The sequence below is a fragment of the Mus musculus genome, chromosome 12 (assembly GCF_000001635.26).
Source record: "Mus musculus strain C57BL/6J chromosome 12, GRCm38.p6 C57BL/6J".
Taxonomy (NCBI): Eukaryota; Metazoa; Chordata; class Mammalia; order Rodentia; family Muridae; genus Mus; species Mus musculus.
The window spans coordinates 14,233,971-14,257,649 of record NC_000078.6 but is presented as its reverse complement, the minus strand read 5'-3'; the positions used below and the strand labels follow the sequence as shown (position 1 = coordinate 14,257,649).

General features: G+C 39.5%; 1 long non-coding RNA gene across 3 annotated transcripts; it reads right to left on the bottom strand.

Annotated features, from left to right (window-relative positions):
- Positions 1-893: 893 nt before the first annotated feature.
- On the bottom strand, positions 894-23,647 carry Gm36007. Of its 3 annotated transcripts, XR_872500.1 has the most exons (6): positions 14,310-14,341; positions 10,634-10,692; positions 8,664-8,716; positions 6,283-6,362; positions 4,080-4,207; positions 894-1,483 (listed from the first exon to the last, which is right to left on the bottom strand). It is a non-coding gene; the product is annotated as a predicted gene, 36007 (long non-coding RNA). The 3 variants fall into 3 exon arrangements; XR_872499.1 differs by lacking the exons at positions 894-1,483; positions 14,310-14,341 and adding an exon at positions 23,566-23,647 and having other exon boundaries at positions 3,191-4,207; XR_381294.2 differs by lacking the exon at positions 894-1,483 and having other exon boundaries at positions 3,191-4,207.
- Positions 23,648-23,679: the final 32 nt, after the last annotated feature.

Below are 23,679 nucleotides of genomic sequence, written 5' to 3'. Positions count from 1 at the left end.
AATATGTACATGCCTGGGAAGGTAACTGTTCAGGAATAAAGGCATGGGGTAAAACCTAGCTTTTCCATGTAGAATACTCTAAGAAATGTATGTAATTGGGTATATAAACTGAGACCTATCTGCCAGTCACCTTTGTGACCAACTATGAGGATCTTAGGACAGAACAGTACATCTCATTTCCATGTCTGGTTCCAGAACCTGCACTCTCACTTCATGCAGAAAGGACTTACTAACTTAACTAATCTCCACAGATGGATGTTTACTCATAAAACTGAAATATTTTCAGAATAAACTGTATGTCTCTCAGTCATTACTTACAATCAGCTTTAGAGAAAGAGGCCATCAGGCACTGCCAACTGAGCTCTCTCTCCCCCCGTTGCAATGCTCGACTCCTTTACTCCTCCTGCCAGACCTTCTGGTTCCTTAGAGACAACTGACATCACAACCAGTTAAAGCTGGGACTGGATTATTAAAAGAAGAGAAGCAAAACTTATGCCAGACCTTTACAAGTCTTGGTTGTAACCTAGTGAGAGGAACACGGACAGCAGAAGATTTGGATTTGGCTTCCCAGGCCCCAGTTCAGGAGTTTGGAAACGCTGTCAACATGTTTAGATCTTCAGGGAAAATTGCTCAACTTTAATAACAGTGGAGACTAGCTCACCTTGTCCCCTCAGAATTGCTTTGATTTGGGAATGAAAAGAGAGCTGGAATCTAGAACATACAAGCTATGTCAGATAATAGACATAATATTTTTGGTGATTTTTTTAAGATATATTTTTTATTTAGATATACACAAGTGTTTTACAGCAAGGTATGTGTGTGTACCACACGCTTGAAGTGCTCATGGAGGCCAGAACAATACTGTGCTGGATGCCTTGGAGCCTCAGTTACATATGCTGGTGAGTCACCATATGAAAAAAAAAAAAAAAAAAAGGAAAGAAAACAAACTCCAAGACCTGCTCAAGGGCTTCCAGCACTCTAACCCACTGGACCATGTCTTCTTTTTATTTTGCTTATAGTTTTCCCTCTACCAACTCCTTCTAGATCCTCCCACTGTCCCATCTACTCAACTCCATGCTTTCTCTTGCTCTCCTTCTCACTCTTGCTGTCTTTCTCCTTCCAAATAACTAAAATAAGTTTATTTTGTGTTGGCCATCTACTGCTGGACGTGGGGCCTGTCCTTAAGAACGATTTATATACACAATGAGACTCCCTTGAGAAAGCTAATCTTTCATTTCAGGTGTTCATCAACTGGAGATGTCTTCTGAATTAGGAATGGGTGCTTGTGTCCACGTCTTTCAGTGCTGGGACCCCATCAGGCCCAGACCCATACAGGCCTTATGCATGCAGGTCTCAGTCTCTGTACATACACACGTGCATTGCTTCTGCTGTGTTTAGAAGGCCTTGTTTCCTTGGAGTCCTCCATTCTCCATTGCTCTTATAACACTTCTGCTGCTTCTTCCTTCCACAAGGTTCCCTGAGCCTTGAAAGAAGGGAATTGATGAAGATATCCTATTTAGAACTGAGTGTTCCAAGACCTCTCACTATCCACATAGTGTCCAATTGTAGGTCTCTGTATCTGTTCCCTCCTCCTACAGGAGGAAATATCTCTGACTATAGCTGAGTAAGACACTGATATATGAGAATAGCAAAATATTACTAGGAATCATTTTATTGATATGTTCCTTTAGGAAAACAGCAATATTTGGTTTTCTTCTAGGTCCCTGGCCCATTTAGTCTCATGTTTTGGGTCACCTGAGTTGTGGCAATGATGGATTCCTTCTCAAAGAGAGGATGTTAAATCCAGTCAAATTTTGCTTGGTCACGCCCACAAGTTTTACATCATTGATACCTATTGCCTCTTGCAGGCACTTCCATTGGTAGATCAAAAGCTCTATGCAGGCAGGAGCTCAACTGCTCTATGTTTGGTGACTTGTATAGGTGTTGTCTTCAGAAATAGGGATTTGCCATCAGTTTGTGGAGAACAACTATACTCTTGGCAACATCCTAGGTTGTTTGGGGGTTAGCATATGACCTCCTTTGGCCAACAAATCAATAAGTGGTAACCCAGTCCTGATCTTGGAAGCTTCATTGCGTGATGAATAAAAGAAATGTTGAAGGTATCACAATCTCTGATCTCAAATTGTACTACAGAGCTATAGTAATAAAAAGAGCATGTTACTGACATAAAAAGAGAAACTTTGATCAGTGATATGGAATTGAGAGATATCAATGAGTAGGGTTTGTGGATTCCCATTATTTTTTTGTACTGTGGGTTTTTTATTTCTTCTTTTTTGGCTTTTTAGTCTGAAATTATTCATTCCTTGGTTGATTTTTTTGTATGTTTGTTTTTGGTTTTTTGTTGTTGTCTGTGGCTAACATCTTCAGGTGAAGTTTTTCTCTTAACACCTTCTTTTGGTCAGGGTTTATGGATAGATGCTGATTAATTTGGTTTTATCAGAAAATGCCTTTATTTCCACATCTATCTAGTTTTAAAACTTGGCTTGGTATAGTAGTCTAGATTGGCATCTATGGTCTCTTCAAATTTGTAGAACAAATGCCCAGTCCCTTCTGGCTTTTAGAGTCTATGTTAATAATAGAGTTGGGTGTTAATAGATCTGCCTTTGTATGTTTCTTGGTCTTTTCCTTGTTTATAAGATTTTTTTCTTCATTTTATATGTTTAGTATTTTGATAAATTGTGTATCATCAGATATTTCTTTTCTGGCCATACTCAGGTCTTCTTCAAGAGCAGCAAGTACTCTTAACCACTGAGCCATCTCTCTAGCCCCAAGAAAAAAGTTTTAAAGATGAAGCAGAAAGAGCCTCCAATGAAGGAGCTAGAAAAAATACCCAAGGAGCTAAAAGGGTCTGCAACCCTATAGGATTATCAACAATATGAACTAACCAGTACCCCCAGACCTTGTGTCTCTAGTTTCATATGTAGCAGAGGATGGCTTAGTAGGCCATCAATGGGAGGAGAGGCCCTTGGTCTTGCAAAGATTATATGCCCCAGTACAGGGGAATGCCAGGGTCAGGAAGCAGGAGTGGGTGGGTTGGGGAGCAGGTCAGGGGGAGGGTATAGGGGACATTCAGAGAGGAAACTAGGAAAGGGGATAATATTTGAAATGTAAATGAAAAAATATCTAATAAAAAATTACAAATAAAAGGATTGCATAAACTGTTTTTAAACAATTCTTCTTAACTAGGAGGATCAGTAACAAAGATAATATCAGCCCAGTGCTGAGCAGATATTTGCTGGTAGCTTTATTTCAAGAAGCAATATATGTATGAGGCTGTAGTGACCTACATTCAAAGTATACTTTTCAGAGAATCTTGTAAAATAACTTTTATTGCCAGGTGTGTATACATATGAGCCAATCCTTTCCTTTTACTTACCATCAAAGATTTCTGTATTAAGTTCCCATTCTTGTCTAGCATAGACCTCTATTCTGTTGCATTTCCTGTTTTTCTTCAATGCTGTGTGTTCTGGGGAACTTACAGTTTCATGCCCTGGAACCTTGTATGTTACACAAAGCTTAGTATGAACTGTATGGTGAACACGGTCATCTTACTTATCTCTAACAAGGAGTGTTTCAAATATTTCTCCTGAAACTTAAGGCTATTATTTCCATGACAAATTCAATCCTATTTTGTCTTAAAATATTTGTAGTTACAGCAATGATCTGTCTGCTGTGTGACTAAAATTGGCATCTGAATGCCTATTTGCCCTGAATGGCCAACACCACCAGTTACCCTGGGAAATCCCAGGGTGGGAGCATTCCCAGTTGTGAATCCCTCAAGCTCTAAACAAGCCTGAACACATGACAGGTAAGTGCTTGTTAAGTTAATTTTCCTGCCTAGCTTGTCATGCTGCCCTCCAGTCCTCTGAGCAGAGTCCTACCCTAAGGATCGGCTCTGCTCCTGTGCCTAGGATCCAGTGAGACAAATGGCGACTAGATGTCTCGAGACAGACAGCCCTCCAGCCTATAGTACTCTCCACCCTGGTAATGTTCCCCAGCATCCAGCTCAGTAAGAAAGAGCCCCCAGAGATTGGCATGCCTTGTCCTAATGTACACACACAGCATGTCCTCGCAGGTCTTCCAGATGGCATCTCTGCCCACACTGTCACATATTGCTCCATGACTCGAGGAGGAGGCGGTAGATGGGGGATGAAGCCTGTGGGCCAAACAGCCACACAGTGCATTGCTGAAACAGATAGCACATGTGCTGTTTTAGGCTCTATGTTGAAACTGCATTACTCATTGTTCTATGACACTGGTTGTTGATAGTAAAATGGATATGAATACAATTTATGAGACAGTTATTGGAAATAAGTGAATTAATTTCAAGTATACAGAATATTACCTAACAGTGAATACTCAGTGATATGCTAGGAGTGTGTGTGTGTGTGTGTGTGTGTGTGTGTGTGTGTTATTAGATCTGCCATATCCTACACTCATATTAAATATCCCTGGTAAATTCTCATCCCAGCAGTTATTCCAGTACTCCAGCCACTAAATTATATTTGTTTGGGCAGGGTGTTAGCTTTTTTATTTTTATTTTTTAACTTACACCTTCCTCTGGTCAAAGCCCAAATGCTTTTTTAACCAAAGACCTCCACATCATCAACTGAATAATTAACCAAGGCTGAACTTCTCTTTCACAGTCTTGATCTTGGCACAGATGAGCTTGCTTTATCTTTCAATGGAGCAGATTTCATTATTGCATTTGCTTACATGTAGAAATTAAGGCATCTCTACAATAAGATATGTGTCTTCTTCTTGTAGGCCTGTGACCTGAATGCATATAGCTCTTTTCCCAGTTAAAAAAGAAAATCCTCTAGGAGCAGAGATTCAGTGACAGCCTCTATATACTTCCTCATGTACGCCATACACTCTCTCAGTGTGTTGTCAGAAACACACGGGGAAAGGCAGAATGTGTGTTGAATGGTTAGGAAAAAATGGTCCACAGCACTAGATGGAATTGATATACCCACCAAAAGGGTCAAAAGTAGTGTCCAACACTGCTGTATTTCTCTAGACACCTGATACTCAGTTTAACCCATATACCTGGCTGGTCAATTTAATGTCCTGTAATTCTCTCCACTGAAAACTTTACCATTCACTGTCTGCTTTCATGTTTCATCCTTCACACAAAATCGATTTCAGAGTTTCCCTGAGTTTCACACTGTCTTCCCCAGAGACCTTTCTCCACACTCCTGCTTGACTCCTCACCGCACAACTGCCTTGATAGGAAACCTTCCTAACAAGATGTTCTTTCCAGAACTCCCAGTGAGCAACCTTTTTCCTTTTCCTGACATTCATGAAAGGGTCTAAGTGTGGGAAGACATGTGACCTTCTTCTATAACACTGGTTCTCAACCTTCCTAATGCTGCAATGCTTTAATACATTTCCCTGTGTTGTGGTGACCCCAGATGCAAAATTATATTCATTGCTACTCCACAATTGTAAGTTCCTTACTGCTATAAATAATAGTATAAATATCTGTGTTTTATGAGGGTCTTGGGAACCCCCCCCCGTATTAGGGCTGTTTGGCCCCCTAAAGAGGTTGCATCCCACAGATTTGGAACCACTGGTCTACAAGTGAAGACTACAGCTCCCTGTAACTAAACCACCAACCAAAGGGTACACATGGTGGGACTCATGGCTCCAGCTGCATATGTAGCAGAGGATGGCCTAGTCAGTCATCAATGGGATGAGAGGCCCTTGGTCCTGTGAAGGTTCTATGCTCCAGTATAGGGGAATGCCAGGGCCAGGAAGTGAGAGTGGGTGGGTTGGTGAGCAAGGGGAGGGGGAGATGAGGGCTTCGGAGGGGAAACCAGGAAAGGGGATAACATTTGAAATGAAAGTAAAGAAAATATAATAATAATAATAATAATAATAATAATAATAAGGTACATAGTAGAATAGGGTTGAGTGATTTCACCAGTGGAATTACTGGTCCCTAATGTATTCATTAGAAATAAATACGTACTAAATGTCTTCTGGGTCAGATTGACTTACCTCAAGGTCCTGAAAAGAGGTTCTGTCATTCCTTAGGAGTTACTAAGACAGTAGGAACCTGACCTGGCTACCTAACAACAGGAGTGGCCACATGAACAAAATTGGTATACTGAGGGGTTGTAGGTGGCCTTAACATTTGAGGTTAGTCTTTAGATAGCAAAGGCTAAAACCTTCACTCATAGACACAAAAATCAAATCTGTCAGCAAACTAGCTAGGAAAACATCCATCCCCATATGTAACCTCACATGAAAGCATACCTGTTCACATACTTGTTAATTTGCAGTAATTAGCATGGAGGACTCCATGATGCCATGTCTCAATAAGTGTCCTGTAGGAACTAAGCACAGTCAGATGGGCTAATCAGTCAGATTCTGGGAAAACTATAAAGTAGTTCCAGAGCTCAGCAAGTGGAGATTTGAATTATAAGGCACAAGAAGCCATGGTAAAATAAACAATAAAAGCACAAACCAAACTCCAAACCAAATACAAAAGTATCGATCCTTGCTATTACCTGAGGTCTAGAATGCTCATTATTTCAGTTAGTCCCCAGATTCCTTACCAAGGAATTGCTGCCAGCAGCCTGTAGAGAGACAAGTTAGAGCAGCCTTGCTGGCATTTTTCCCTCTTAATGAGGTTGCAATGGACATGAGAATACAGGGGTGCATGAAGGGTAAATGGATGTAAGCCTCTGGTGGATCCCCAGAGTCAAGCATCTCCACATCCCAGTGGAAGACATGAAGCGGGAGGCACTGGCAGAAGAAAAGATAATAAGGAAATATCACCTGAAGGCTCTCTTTGACTCTGCACACACAGAAAGAAAGAAAAAAAATACATGACAGCTACAAATGCCCTTTTACATCCTTTTACAAAAAAAAAAAATGTAGGCTTGAAGAGGACCCTCCATGTAGAACATTTGAGTGGTGTGCACATGAACCTAGAGTCAATCTCTGGATCCTCGAACAGTAGAAGAAACTAATAATGATATCCTCGGAAAGAGGACTAAAGTTAAGAAAATATATACCACCTAATATAGTACATGGGAGAGTCTAATGGAGGTGTTGCATTTCTTTTAGGTGAGAATTTTTAAAATGTAGAATATTATTTCATTGTATTGATACTCCCATCATTGGCTGCCCTGACACTATCCTAGCTAGGTTTCTCCTATTGGATTAAAATCAGGGCTGGAAGTGACTTCGGAGAGGAAACACTACATTGGTTTGCACTTCTGTGGCACAGTACATCATAGAAGGAAGCCAAAGTGGAATCCCCGGGGCAGAACCTAAAGCAGAGGCTCCAGAAGAGTGATACTTGCCAGCATGCTCTACGTGGCTTGCTCTTCTTAGGTTCTTTCTCAACCCCTGAGTACCTGCCCAAGGTGGCATTGCCAACAACAGTATCTGGATGCTCTCACATCAATCACAAAGACAACGGCCACAGGCCAATCTAATAGAGGCAGTTCTTCTGTTGAGTGTCCTCTAAGGTGACTCTAATTTCTATCAAGTTGACAGAATCTAACCAGTACAACTATTTTTTTCTGTACTTTTAGCCGGAGAAATGAGCATAAAGACAGGAGGAGAGTACTGGGTATCATGTACTGTCATGGAAGGGAAAAGTGCCATCACTAGTCTTAGAGCATCTAGGTGCCGTAAAGGAAAACCTACCAGGCTGCTCTCAAAGGCAACCTATGAAATCTAGAGTTTGGCTAAACAATTTTCTTCCCTCTATTTAATCACTCTGATCTGAGCCTATTTTCTAAAATGAGTGTGACATTATCTTGTTAGCTGTCCTGAAATAGTTCTTCAGAGGGTTGGAGCAGCAGTTATCATTTCTAATTTCTTGTTTGAGATCAGAATCCCATCACTAAGCTACATGTCTCAATTTCTCCTTCTTTCTGGTCATGATGCTATTCTGATGATCCAGGCCTACATACAGTGCACTGCTCATCATCATATGCACTTTACCTGGGGGAGACTTAAACTATGCTCTAAGCAAGGCATAAAGGAGATATGGATAGGGAATTCTAATCAAAACACACACACATGCACACACACACACACACTCACACTCTATTTTGTTTACATTTAAACTTCTATCTAAGGTCAAACTGGAAGAACATACTCTCATACCAAAGCAAAGGAAAAAAGTTGGACATTCATCATGTTCACATATTTCAATTCCTTCATCTGTATGAAAACTTACCTAATTTATGCCAGGTTTGCAAGAGTGATTTGGGACTTTCTAGCTAAGATACTCAAGTCGGGCAGTGGTGGTGCACGCCTTTAATCCCAGCACTTGGGAGGCAGAGCCAGGCAGATTTCTGAGTTCGAGGCCAGCCTGGTCTACAGGGTGAGTTCCAGGACAGCCAGGGCTACACAGAGAAACCCTGTCTCAAAAAACAAAACAAAACAAAACAAAACAAAAAAGATATTTATATGTGCAAATGAGAAAATGCTAAGATTTTTATGGAACACGTATATAAACTTAGTGACAATAAGATCAAAATATAAAACATTAGTGCAGATAATGGCAGGAATCATAGGACTGACAATCCAAAAATAAATAGCTTGAATATAAAGAACATTTCTGTAGAATTGAATTTATTAATACTAAACAGCATTCCAAAGCCCCTCAGACTTACTATTTTATTGTCTGTGACTCCATTGATTTCATATTCTCAGGAAAAACAAGTACCTAAGGAGAGAAAATAGATCAAAATGACTCAGGTAATGTCTGACAGAACAGTTCTGAATCTTGGCTACTATGCTGAAAAGCATGTGTTTGTCAAAACCTGAATAACTTTACTCTACAGGAAGAGTGAGGTGGCTCAGCAGGCACTCCTATGCAAGTCTGATGACCTGAGTCCAACCTTTACACTTTACATCCTGTAAATTAGTAGGAGAGAACAGAATCCTGAAAACACACACACGCGCATGCGCATACACACACACACACACACACACACACACACACACACACATGAAAACATCAAGTAATAAATATATATTTTTCTACAAAAGTAAACTTTACTTCATGTAACTGTATTTGCAGATGACATAATAAAACTTCAGAAATATACAAATTTGGCTTCACCAAAGTTAAATAGAATTGTGCCAGAACACACAAGCCAGATAGTGAAGACATATGTAAAATTAAAAGAGATATGTTCAAATTATTTATCAGTTAAGGAGCTGAACATCAAGACATGTATAAAGCTTATGACTCAATAGCAATAAGATAAACAACCCAGCTTACAAGTCAAGACGGTACAGCTAGACATTCCTCAAAGGTCACAAAAATGGATAAACACATGAAAAGAAAATTGCTGTCATTAGGCATTGTGAAATGCAAAGAAAAATCACAAAGAAATACCTATTAAGAGCCCACATTCCCCAAAGCACAAAATCACATATAAAAGAAGGGGCAGAAAAATTAGGTTCTTCAAAAATCATTGGTTAGGATGTAAATTGGTACAACTGCTGCTTTGGAAATAGGGTTGCATTTGCTTGAAATGTCAAAATGTCAGATGGTAATATTACATGTTACCATCGCCAGTCCAGCTGAATAATCAAAAATATGTGTAAATATGTGCTCAAAATACCCTAATACATGAAGATAAATATAGGTATTGTTCATATAAGCTAAGAGTAGCAACAATTCAAATCCCTGTCAACTGATAATAAATAATAACTAATAATAAGCTAATAATAAGTAGATGCATACATACACTATGCCCAACAATTAGACATTGTCAACTGTTAGCGAAAATGATGTATAGATACAGGTTTCGAGACAAATAAACCATAAAAACAACCTTTGCCCTAGTCAAAGTAAGCAGAGTCAAAAAATTCCCAGATATTCCATTTATGTGACATATACACAGTCAGCAATTATACAGAAGTAGGAAATAAATTAATGATTGTCAAAGCCAAGTGAAAAGGGAGGTAATGGGGGAATGTGACTTCTAAGAAGACTTAACTTTTATTTTTTTAAGAAAAATGTCTCTAGCTGCATATGTAGCAGAAGATGACCTAGTCGGCCATCATTGGGAAGAGAGGCCCCTTGGTCTTGCAACTTTATATGCCTCAGTACAGGGGAACACCAGGACCAAGTAGTGGAAGTGGGTGGGTAGGGGAGTGGGAGAGTGAGGGTATGGGGGGACTTTTGGGGTAGCATTTGAAATGTAAATGAAGAAAATACCTAATAAAAAAGATTAAAAAAAAGAAAAAGAAAAATGTCCTAAAATTGGTTATAGCAATGGCTGTTCTGATGTGTCAAAGTACTCAATATATTGAATTGTATACTTTAAATTGTGAATTGTATGGTAGATTAATTGTATAATATTAAACCTGTTGGAGTAATTATACTTCAATAAATTTAATTCAAAGAGAAAGAACATTTGAAAATGTCATGCAGTCCAATATAAAGGAGGGAAAGTACATAAGCCAAAATGGAAACATGTTCACACATATTTAGAAAATGACCAGTAATGGCTCAGTGGTAGAGTGCTTTTCTGTCACTAATGAGGCCCTGGACTATATTCTTGTCACAGCAACCAAAAGAAAATAAATTAAAAGAAAACCCTTGAGACCAGTACTTGGTAGAATGTACCTGTATCCACACCTGGGAGGCTGTGGCAGGGGGATGGTGACTTCAAAGCCAGGCTGTCTCTAAAATAATAAAAAATCATCAATCAAGTTGTAAATGTATGCTCAATATATTGATTATATAGCTAATATGTACAAAAATGAGATATGCTTTCCCCACTACTCACAGATTGAAGACTAACAATATATAACATTAGTGAAGCTATAATTAAATATTCTTCTTACCCTTGGGACTTATCCATGTTCAACTGAAACATATTTTTAAAAGAATGTTTTAAAATGAGGGATATGCATATCATTTTATCCTAACTTCAAAGAGAAACAGCGTAGGTTTTGGAAAGGTCCCAGATATAGCTGTCTCTTGTGAGGCTATGCCGGGGCCTAGCAAACACAGAAGTGGATGATCACAGTCAGCTATTGGATGGATCACAGGGCCCCCAATAGAGGAGCTAGAGAAAGTACCCAAGGAGCTAAAGGGGCCTGCAACCCTATAGGTGGAACAACAATATGAACTAACCAGCGCGCCGCCCCCCCCCCCCCCCCGGCCGAGCTCGTGTTTCTAGCTGCATATGTATCAGAAGATGGCCTAGTCGGCCATTATTGGAAAGAGAGGCCCATCGGTCTTGCAAACTTTATATGCCTCAGGGCCAAGAAGTGGAAGTGGGGGAGGGGAGTTGGAGGAAGGATATGGGGGGACTTTTGGGATAGGATTGGAAATGTAAATGAAGAAAATACCTAAGGGAAAATAAAAGGAAAAAAATGCTCAGAAAGTGTCACAGCAGAGCCCAGATTGGGAGTGAGAGGATGAGTCAGCCTTCATCCCTCACCTCAGACTCACAATCTGAGGGATCCAGGACAATGAGAAAGCCATCAGGAAGCAGTGGTCCACTGGATAAATTAGTTTCCTTTGGACCATCTGCTACAAATTGATAGAAAAAAAACTGTCTTGGCCTCACTGTGCATACTAAATAAGTCCCATGAATGTTAAAAACAAAACAAAACAAAACAAAGCAAAACAAAAACCACATATTGGTGTAATCACAATGTATTTATAATGTCAGAGGTCTAAGTGTTCTTTGTAATGGGAGTCTGCTAAGAGAATCTTGTTATCTTCCTTCTTGATTTTCTTGTGTTTTGGAAGTTGTATCTTGGGTATTCTAGGTTTCTGGGCTAATATCCACTTATCACTGAGTGCATATCAAGTGACTTCTTTTGTGATTGGGTTACCTCACTCAGAATGATATCCTCCAGATACATTTATTTGCTCAAGAATTTCATAAATTCATTGTTTTTAATAGCTGAGTAGTACTCCATTGTGTAAATGTACCACATTTTCTCATTCCTCCCTAGATAGGGAATAAAATATCCATGGAAGGAGTTGCAGAGACAAAGTTTAGAGCTAAGACAAAAGGATGGACCATCCAGAGACTGCCTGACCCAGGGATCCATCCCATAATCAGCCACCAAACGCATACACTATTGCATATGCCAGCAAGATTTTGCTGAAAGGACCCTGATATAGCTGTCTCCTGTGAGGCTATGCCGGTGTCTGGCAAACACAGAAGTGGATGCTCACAGTCAACTATTGGATGGAACACAGGGCCCCCAATGTAGGAGCTAGAGAAAGTACCTAAGGAGCTGAAGGGGTCTGCAACCCTATAGGTGAAACAACAATATGAACTAATCAGTACCCCCAAAACTCATGTCTCTAGCTGCATATGTAGCAGAAGATGGCCTAGTCTGCCATCATTGGGTAGAGAGGCCCCTTGGCCTTGCAAACTTTATATGCCTCAGTACAGGGGAAAGCCAGGGCCAAGAAGTAGGAGTGAGTGGGTAGGGGAGCAGGGCAGGTGGGAGGGTATAGGAGACTTTTGGGATAGCATTTGAAATGTAAATGACGAAAATATCCAATTTAAAAAAAGGAAAAAAAAAGAAAATCTTGTTATATCCAGGCAGTAGAATAGCACATGATAGTTCCTAAATACTTTAATGTATTTCTATATACAGTATGTATAATACACTAAAACATCTGAAATGAATTATTGAATGAAAACATAGGTCCTGAAATGATAAATATAAAAATATGTTTCACCAAGATGGAATCTTGTAGAAAGAAAAATATAAGCAAACCAGTAATCAGTAACAGTACTAAATCCACATCAGTAACAGTTACAAAGTAATTAGTAGCAGCTATGGAGTCCCCATCAAAGTCCTAGGGCTAGGAAAATGACTACTGAGTTCTATCAAGCATTGGAAGAGATCTAAGTGATTCATCATTACATAGTAGGAAGTCATGGAGCAATTGACTCACACCCACAAGACCCTGAGCTATACCACTTAAGAGGCAGGGCAGGAAGGGGAGGATGTACGAAGGAGAAAGGTGGGGAGGAGAGGAGGAGGAAGATCGAGAGAAGCAGGAGGAGAAGAAACAGTGTAGGAGAAATTCAGATCGTTTTAAATTATCTCCCAAAGTTTTTAAGAGAAATGAATTCTTCTAAAATTCTTCTACATCATTTTATGAAGCCACCCTTACAAAGATATCTAAAATATAGCATTATAAAGGAGAAAAGGGGGTGTAACAACATATTTTGAATAGCACAGATATTAAAATTACATCAAAAATGCATCCAAAATATCCAAAAGTATACTAAAAGTATTTTTACCATAATCAAATAATATTCATCAAAACGATGAAAGATTTAAAATATGTAAATCAACATGATGTAAAATATTTCAGTAGAATTCAAAACAAAATCACATTATCATCTTAACAAAGGAGTTTGATAAAACTCAACATCACTTAATGGTAAAAAGTGACAAAATAATAGTTATATAAAGAATGCACTTCATCATATAAAGGTCACACATTATAAGTCAACAACTATCACCATATTATATGGGGAAAACTGAAAACTTTCTAAAGCGTATGAGCTAGAGAAGGAAACACAATTTCACCAATTTTATTCGGCATTGCAGAGCAGAGTGAGGCTTAGTCAGAGCAAGGAGACAAGCAGAAGACACAAAGGGCATTGAAGTTATTTTTAAAAAGAATGAAATTGCCATTGCTTATTAAATGTCATGTGGTCTTATATGTAGACTTCCAAAAATGTAATGGAAATCAATCAAGGAACACAGAAAAATTGAAAGATGATATGAAGTAGTAGTGTTGCTGTATGCTGTTATGTAAGGTAGAATCTGAAAAAATCTCCTTTATATCAGCAGCAAAAATCCCAGTAATAAATTTAGATCTCTATAATGATAAAAGAATCTAGTGAATTCACTAGACAAAGGAAAGGCATAGCATGTTCATGGGTTACAAGAATGATTTTTAAACTTTGTATTACTAAACAGTTACTACATACCTGACTCAATTATTTAAAAAGGTCATCTCAGAATTATAGAAAATTTAAGATTAGTATGTGTACTGGCTAGTTTTGTGTCAACTTGACACAGCTGGAGTTATCACAGAAAAAGGAGCTTCAGTTGAGGAAATGCCTCCATGAGATCCAGCTGTAAGGCATTTTCTCAATTAGTGATCAAGGGGAAAGGCCCCTTGTGGGTGGGACCATCTCTGGGCTGGTAGTCTTGGTTCTGTAAGAGAGCAGGCTGAGCAAGCCAGGGGAAGCAAGCCAGTAAGTAACATCCCTCCATAGCCTCTGCATCAGCTCCTGCTTCCTGACCTGCTTGAGTTCCAGTCCTGACTTCCTTGGTGATGAACCGCAATATGGAAGTGTAAGCTGAATAAACCCTTTTCGTCTCCAACTTGTTTCTTGTTTCTTGTTTCTTGGTCATGATGTTTGTGCAGGAATAGAAACTCTGGCTAACCTGCACAGAAGACAGATAACATGAATGAAATAGAGAGAGGGGGAGGGAAGGAGCAATGTGTTCCATCAAAGAGGGGAGCAGCTATTGGGCTTCCCAGAAGGACCAAGAAAGGTTCCAGGGGAAGCAACCATGATACCCAAGTCTGGGGAATCTACACAGATGTTTGAGGAAGAGAGCATCTTCAAAGTAGATGGTGTCAGGGAATCAGGGTAAGCTACGCCTATGAGGGGCTGGGCCTGCAGTGAGCGCTCAGCCTCCAGGACAGTCAGCACCAGTCTCTGTAGAGTCAAGTTTCTTAGAGACCAGGAATGCAGATGGTGCCCAATAAACAAGTAGGCGTAGGGAATGAGAAGGTGTGTCTAAGAGATGGGCCAGTAACCGAGAACACCATCCTACACCACACCACAGCGGGTATGTTTGCTACATGTAGTGTCAAAGACCGTCATCCTTTCCTGTTGTTTTATATATTGTACACTAAAAGGAAAAAAAAATCAAATGTACTTAGGGTAGCATGTGCTTTGAAATAAATCAAATCACTTTATGCTCAAAAAAAAAAAAAAAAAAAAAGAAACTCTGGCTAAGACAGTATGCAACTACATAAGCACACACACACACACACACACACCAAACCCTTAGTAGTCACAGCAGTATTCACTAAAACTTAGAAAGCAGAAGAAACTGTACTATCTGTTTCCAGATACAGCAAGGCTATAATAATCTAAATAACATGATACTGAGCAAGAGTTGTCAGAGACAGATGGAGAAGGACAGATGAGAATATAAAATGAGACCCAACAGAGGTCTTAGCACTAAGCCTATACATCTACAGAAACTGACTTTTATTAAACATCCTGAGAGTATGCATTTAGAAAAGACAGTCTTGCGCTGGTTATGTGGTTCTGCTGCTAAAAGTGCCTGTCTCATGGGTCTGGTGACCTGACTTTGATCCCCAGATTACATGGCAAAAAGAAAAACAACCAACTAGTGTAAGCTGTCCTACGATCTTCATATCATGGCCAGATGCCTACCCCAACGCCTGCAAACTGTTGTCATCCTTCTTTCACACAATTAAACTGAATAACATATAAATGACTTTCAAAATAAAGGACAGTCTCTTCTAAACAGTGCTGAGAACTTGGCTATCCACATACAGGACAATACAACTAGATCCCTTTACTCTCATGCTACAAAAATCAACTCAGAAAGGATTGAAGGCTTACATATAAGACCCACAGCAATGAAATAAGAAAGAAGGCATCAGGACATTGGCAAATTAATGGAATCTTTGGATAAGTGACCTAAAACAAACGGGGAGAGAGAGAGAGAGACAGAGAGAGAGAGACAGAGAGAGAGACAGAGAGGGGGAAGGGAGAGAGAGAGATTATATTATCAAACAAATAGCCTAAGTACAGCAGAAGAAAATTCCAATCAGCTGAACATTACATATGAAAATGTGTTTATATTCAGAATATGAAAGGATTTGACACACAAGATATTCACAGAACCATAAATAAAAATATTTAAATAATCTAATATAAAGAAATTAGGTAAGGCCAGGTTTGAGGGTGCACACTTTTAATCCCAGCACTTTAGAGCTAAGGCAGGTAAATCTGCAGTTTTTAGACCAGCCTTGTATACACAGTAAGTTCCAAGGCTGCATAAAAAAGACCTGTCTTGTTAAAATAAAAATTTTTTAAAAAGAATGAAGACCCTGAATATACATTTCTCAAGAGATCTTATATGAATGCTTTTCAGAGATATGAATAAAATGTTCTCAGTGCTGCTAGTCATCAGGGAAATGCAAATCAAACCCTCAGTGGAGTTTGCTTATACTCCAGGAAGAACGACTATTATCAATAAGACAAAAGACAGCCAGAGAATGGGAAGAAAAAGATGCCATTTTATCCCAATGGTGAGAAAGTAAATTAATGCAGCTATTCTGCAAACAGCAGAGTTTTTTCAAAACTTAAGTGGAGCCCCAAGTGACCCAGGAGCCCCTCTCCCTTATAAATTCAAAGGTTTAAGTCAGTCTGGGAAATGCTTGTCTCAGAAGTCAATAGTCGTGAAATGGAAACAACCCAACTCATCCCAAGATAAGTGAAGAGTATTTGGTGTATGTACACAGTGGAATATCATTCAACCATAAATGACAATGAAAAACGCACTTATACAACAACACACATGGAACTGGATATGATTATGTTAAGGGAAGTAAGTGAGGAACAGAAATGCAAGTATCACATGGTTTCACTGGTGTGTCATCTAAAAATGCTGGTGTAGGGCCAGTGGGAGAGAACAGCTGACATAACAGGTTTCCACCAAGCCTGCTGAGTTGAGTTCAAGACCCAAAAGCCATAGTAGAAAGAAAAAAAATAAAACACCAGTAACTGTAGTTGAATTCTTTAAATTAAAAATTATTTATGGAAATAACATTTATTTCAGAAATACACAGACAGATGTCATTGAAACAGCTGTGTGATACACTAGGTAACATATTTGTGACCATGATTATCCACATTTAAGAGTCATTTGAACTCTTTTGTTTATCATAGCTATATGTGAATTATATAGAAATAATAAATAATGTAAATTCATCTTTGACTAAATCTAGAGGTAAATTTGGAAAATCATGTCTAGACTTGAAAAATAATTCTACTCGAATGTCCGTTGAGAAGAGTAAATGACCAAAAGCAATGTGTTCTACGTTGCCTTTCTTCTCTCTGGGGAGATCAGTTCTGGATAAATATTTTCTGGAAATCAGAAACAAAAGTAGAACAAGAAGAAACTGCCTTAAAAATAACAGTAGTAGTTTATCGGGTGCCATTCCGAATGCCCGCATAATATACTGGAGTGTGTACCTGTCCCACACCCCTGTTGAGGAAGGTAATGGAGTTAGGTTTTTCCAACAAAGACACAACTGTAAAATATTAAGTGGATGTCCATGCTTACTTGCTTACTTTTTAGTAAGACTGGACTTTTTGGAGCCTGTGTTTGTCTCCTAACCCAGGGGTGTTTATTCTACAACTTGACAGTCTTTCTAAAACTAAGAAAAATAAGAAACCTAGTGAATTAATTTACTATCACTGCTGTAAAAAAATATGGCTTAAAAAACACAGTGAATTATCATACTGGCTAGAGGTCAGAAGTCTAATCTGTGTCTCACTGGGCTGAAAGAATTTACTCAGAACTACATCTCCCTGTTTGCTTTTTCCAGCTTCTATTGACATGTTTCATTATCTTTGCTCAGTGGCTCATGGGCTCCACATGATTTTATTATCATGGGCTCCACACTATTACATCACCATGGGCTCCATAGTCCATCATCATGGCATCTTTTCCAAATCTCATTCTCCAGGTTCTTGTGATTGGGTTTCACCTTGCTGCACAATCCAGGAAAATGTCACTTTTTAAGGTGCTTAATCACAGAGGAAGATGGTATGCCCAGTGGCCTTTCTAGCATATCCTTCTATTCTCTCTGAAATCCATTACCTCTATGTCTTTAATTGTTGACAAGTTACACACACAAACACACACACACACACAAACACCTAAATATATAAATATAATGGGCATGAAGTCTCATAAACATGGCTACTGAAAGTCCTGAAAAACATATAATAAGGACACATGCTTCACTATGTTCATTGCAGCCTTATTTATAATAGCCAGGAGCTGGAAAGAACCCAGCTGTCCCTCAACCGAGGAATAGATACAAAAAATGTGGTACATTTACACAATAGAGCACTACTCAGCTACTAAAAACAATGAATTTATGAAAATTCTTAGGCAAGTAGATGGAATTAGAAAATATCATCCTGAGTAAGGTAACACAATCACAAAAGAACACACATGATATGTACTCACTGGTAAGTGGATATTAGCCCAAAAGCTTGGAATACCCAAGATACAATTTGCAAACCACATGAAACTCAAGAAGAAGGAAGAGAAAGAAAGAAGAAAAAGGAGGAGGAGGAGGAGGAGGAAGGAGGAGGAGGAAGGAGGAAGAGGAAGAAGAAAAAGAAGAGAAGAAGAAGAAGAAGAAGAAGAGGAGGAGGAGGAGGAGGAGGAGGAGGAGGAGGAGGAGGAGGAGGAGGAGGAGGAGAAGACGAAAGATGAAGTGTGGAAGTGTGGATACTTCGATCCTTCTAAGAAGGGGGAAAAATACCCGTAGGCATTAGAGACAAAATGTGGAGCAGAGAATGAAGGAATGACCATCCAGAGACTGTCCCACCTAGGGATCCATCCCATATACAATCACCAAACCCAGACACTGTTGTGGATGCCAACAAGTGCTTGCTGACAGAAGCCTGTTATAGCTGTCTTCAGAGAGGCTCCACCAGTGCCTGACAAATACAGAGGTGGATGTTCTCAGCCTACCATTGTACTGTGCACAGGGTCCCCAATGAAGGAGCTAGAGAAAGTACCCAAAAAGCTGAAGGGGTTTACAGCCCCATAGGAGGGACAATATGAATTAACCAGTACCCCATGAGCTCCCTGGGACTAAACCACCAACCAAAGAAATCACATGGTGGGACTCATGGCTCCAGCTGCATATGTAGCAGAGAATGGCCTAGTCGGTCATCAATGGGAGGAGAGGCCCTTGGTCCTGTGAAGGTTCTATGCTCCAGTATAGGAGATTGCCAGGGCCAGGAAGAAGGAGTGGGTGGGTTGGGAAGCAGGGGGAGGGGAGACTGGATGGGGGTTTTCAGAGGGGAAACCAGGAAACAATACAACATTTGAAATGTAAATAAAGTAAATATCAAATAAATAAATGAATAAATAAATAAACAAACAAACAATTAAATAAACCAGAAACACCAATAGGCATGCTATCATGCCAGGGGAAATTTCAAGAGACCTTAAACCCAAATAAAAAGCTATACCAACTAAGAAATTCTGAGAATTGGAAAATTTGTCTACCCCAGGAAAAATTCTCCATACTTAGTTATCTAATATCTGTCGTCTGCCCTCAAATCATATGCATATACATTACATTACATTAAAGATTTAGCAGGTTGTATCTACATATTTATGAATATGTTTAATTATTCCTATATTAAGATGAGGTAACCACTAGAGAGACAGACAGACAAACAGACAGACAGACAGACAGACAGCATCTCAGGTGAAAATCCTATAAGATTACCAGAGTAAATTTATTTCTATGCTAAAATGGGATATAGAAATGAACAAGTAGAGTTATGATATGCTCTGCATTGAAGTGCAGACAAAACAGAGAAGCTGAGAGCCATTTTTAGACCTCTGCTCTCTGCAAGCATTCCACACAATTCACCTGGCATCTGCTAAAGTGCTAGGAGGGCTGCCTGCTGCCACTGTGAGCATCCAGCAAGTGCTGACTAGTTCACTTACTGAAGACTATGTGCTTAGGCCAAGGAGTAGATCTCACCCTGATGTTTTCAGGATCCAGAGCAAGATGATAGATGCAAGAACACAATCCTGGAAGTTACATATCAAGATGATGACCTTGAAGTATGTCATCCTCCTGCTTTGACAAAGAGAACTACACAATGAAGCAATGGGCCAGAATTGAATTTAGGTCTCAGAGTTGCTCTTGAAATGTGGAGGAAAAAGAAGGAAGGAAGCCCTAGTGATACTTAGATACTTAGATGTTTTCTCAGAGCTACCAAAATGGTTGATACAAAATTGTGTTGTTTTGAGTTAGTCTCAAATCTCTGAAGACCTATAAACATAGTAAATTGACCCCTTCCCAGATTCGCATCTTTCATATGTACTGTCACTGCAGGTGAGACTGCTGTAGCTCTGGCTGGATTGGGGGTCTCTCCTTGACAGCAGGTGATAGGTGTTGGTCATGCTTCAGTCTCTAATGGCCAGAGAGTTTAATCAATACATTCAGGGCAATGTCTGTGGTTCATGCAGTTCTTCCACCTGCCTCATTCCTGCCATTTTAACCTTACTATAAGCATAATCAAGTTTTAATTTTTGTGGCCCCGAAGCTCATTTTCTTTACATGCCTTATCAACTTCATTACACTTTACTGGCCTATGTTACATTGAGCTAAACCCTTTTGAAATTCAAGAACAGAAACAAAATCAGACTTTAAAATCCCAGCAAGTGGGACACGTTGGAAAATGTCTCCAGCAGAACTTGGTGATGGTGAGTCACTTAAGCTAATTTGCTGCAAATCACTTCTAAATCCATTGCAGTGGTCAGATCTGCATGGGTAATTTCAGAAAAAAATGAGCTCCACTTACCTTATCCATCTGCAAATCCACTTAGTCTTATAGGTGGAATGATAATAAATTCCATTATGTTTTATTGAAAACATCTCAATGATTATAGATCTGTTTATGAGGACATTGACTCCTTTTTTTTAAAGCACAGAATTGTGGGCATAGCTGTGCATGTCCTTGTACTAACTCTGAAGCATGAATGTGACTTTACTAAACATGAGCTAATTACAGGTTTCCTAGTATGCAGTTGCTTATGTTCTTAGCAGTCACCTTGCCACTGAGTTGAGTGTATCACAATATATCTCTGCAACAAAATACCTCCTCATTTCAGACCATAAAGTGTTCAGTGTTTGTTACAGTTATGTCAAGTTCAACCAGATAAACCCTAGCTTGTCAGAGGCACTGAAAATTCCCTTTGTGTTGCTATACCTCATTATATTTTGATAGTCATGGTAAAGGGTTACACTAAACCATGTTTAATTCTCTTTACAGTATTTGAGTTATGTATTCTCACTTGTTTATAGATGTATATACCCAGGAGATTTGACTAAGGTAGGGTATAAAGTGCACAGAAGTGTCAGAACCTATAGCTTTGGGCTGGAGTTTTTCTTCCACTGGGTTATTTCATCTCTAGGGTAGAGTCTAGAACAGACTCCAACAGAAATAGGAACCCTGATTCTCTGATCATGTGGCTATTCACCAGAACCTTGCCCTCTGACCATACAGATTGAACATTGGCGAGATGCTGGCTTCTGGAGGGTGAGCGTCCTAACAGAAGAGAGAAATAGGACCTGACACAAGTAAGTGACATGAGATCTGGCATTAGAACCCAGGGTTTCTCCACTTCGTGGTGCTTACCTCTAAAGATTCCACAGGTGGAAGGGCCCACAGTTACAGAAATGCATTTAACATCTGCAACCAAGTTCTGTTCAGGGACACAATCCCTGAAAGGCAACCCATTTTCCAAAAGATAGTACTGTACACATGCATACATAGGCAGCACTAAGTGGACTCAGGGGATTCGAGAAGGAAAAGTGGGAGGAATATAGGGGGTATTATATGGAAGGAACAAAGGGTGTGTGTGTGTGTGTGTGTGTGTGTGTGTGTGTGTGTGTGTAATTCTCAAACAATAAATTAAAAATAAATAATTTTTATACAAAGATGTATTCATTATCAGTTGAGATAAATTTGGGAGGAATTCTTGGGAATGACAAAGTCCCTATTTTTTTTTTTAAAAGGAGGAAAGTAGAAGGGAAACTACCAGGGTAAAGGATTCATGTGATGAAGTTATATAAAATTGTCACTAATGTATTATGCGGGGCTAGACATGTGGGTGAGTTGGCCTTAGCACAGTGTCCGGGGAGGAATGGAAGGAATTGAAATTCATGAAATAGACAGAAGCCAGTGCCAACTCTAAATATAAAACAACCAAAAATCATATGCTGTGCCTACATGTTCTGCCCTGAGCCTTCTTTACCCTGCCAGCTTTGAGTGCCAGGATAACACAGCATATTTTCTCTTATGGGGCAAGAAACAGTGGGGGGTGACAATCTCTGAGTTGTTCAGACTTGAAAGTGTTGTTCTTAACCACCAAACTCAGACACTATGGCGGATGCCAACAAGAGCCTGATGACAGGAGACTGATATAGCTGTCTCCTGAGGGCCTTTGTCAGTGCCTGGAAAATACAGAAGTGGATGCTTACAATCAACCATAGGACAGAGTACAGGGTCCCCAGTGAAGGAGCTAGAGAAACACCTAGGGAGCTGAAGGGGACTGAAGCCCCATAGGAGGAACAACAATATGAACTAACCAGTATCCCCAGAGCTCCTTGGAACTAAACCACCAATCAAAGAAAACACATAGTGGGACTCTTGTCTCTAGCTACATATGTGGCAGAGCATGGTCTAGATGGCCATCAATGGGAGGAGAGGTCCTAAGTCCTGTGAAGGTTCTATGCCCCAGTATAGGGGAATGCCAGGACTGGGAATGGGAGTGGGTGGGTTGGGGAGCAGTGGGAGGAGGGAGGAGATAAGAGATTTTCGAAGGGGAAACCAGAAAAGGGGATAACATTTGAAATATAAATAAAGAAAATATCTAATAAAAAATAAAAAATTAAAAAAGAAAAAAAAAGAAAATTTTTATTTGTAAGTATTAAAGGGAGTTGATCACTGAGAGTACTGACAATTTCTTAAGATTTCTCAGGTTACCAAGAAAAGTGCTTCTCTATACTTCATCTAATACTGTGACAAAAGGGCATGGTGACATAGAACATGGGTTTATGAGTAGTACAATTATGTTGACTAGAACATTGTGCTATAACCTAGAGCCAAAGGACCACCATTGTGTCTCTATTCTGGCCTTAATTTGCCTTGAAACTGTGAACTGAGAACCACTTCTCTCTGAGCTTTCTTATTCGATGGGGCCCCTTTTAATCCTGACAATATGATTCTCATGCTCAAGCATCAGTTTTCCTTTGTGTGTGACAGAACCCTTGCTTGTAATATTAAAATCATAGTAGTACCACATGGTCAGTCCTCTGTAGGAATTAAATAAAATCACCTCCTTTTTAAGGGTTTAAATACATTTCTGATATATGGTAAGCATCAATGTATGTCCAGTCTGCAATGTGTGACTGTTTGTACAGCACATAATCCAAAGTCTCATTATTTTTCAAATGTAAATTTAAATCAATTTAAAGATATGTTAGGAAGAAGAATTCCATTAGGGTAAATTGGTCATATAGAATTCCAATTACAATCATGTGAGAAACTGTTAATGAGCTTGCCGTTGACTTTGGGATTCTGCATTGTGACTTGGATGCCCTCAAAATGACTTCATCCGTTCATGCGCAGACAATACCACCCAGATGAAAGGAGAATTCACAGGCCTTAAACATACCACATATTTTCAAGCATGCTCATTTTACAAATGGCTTCTTTTGTACTTTATTGGATCTCTTCTTCCTGGAAGATCCTGACCTGGAGGCAAAACAGAGAAAGAATTCCCTAAGTT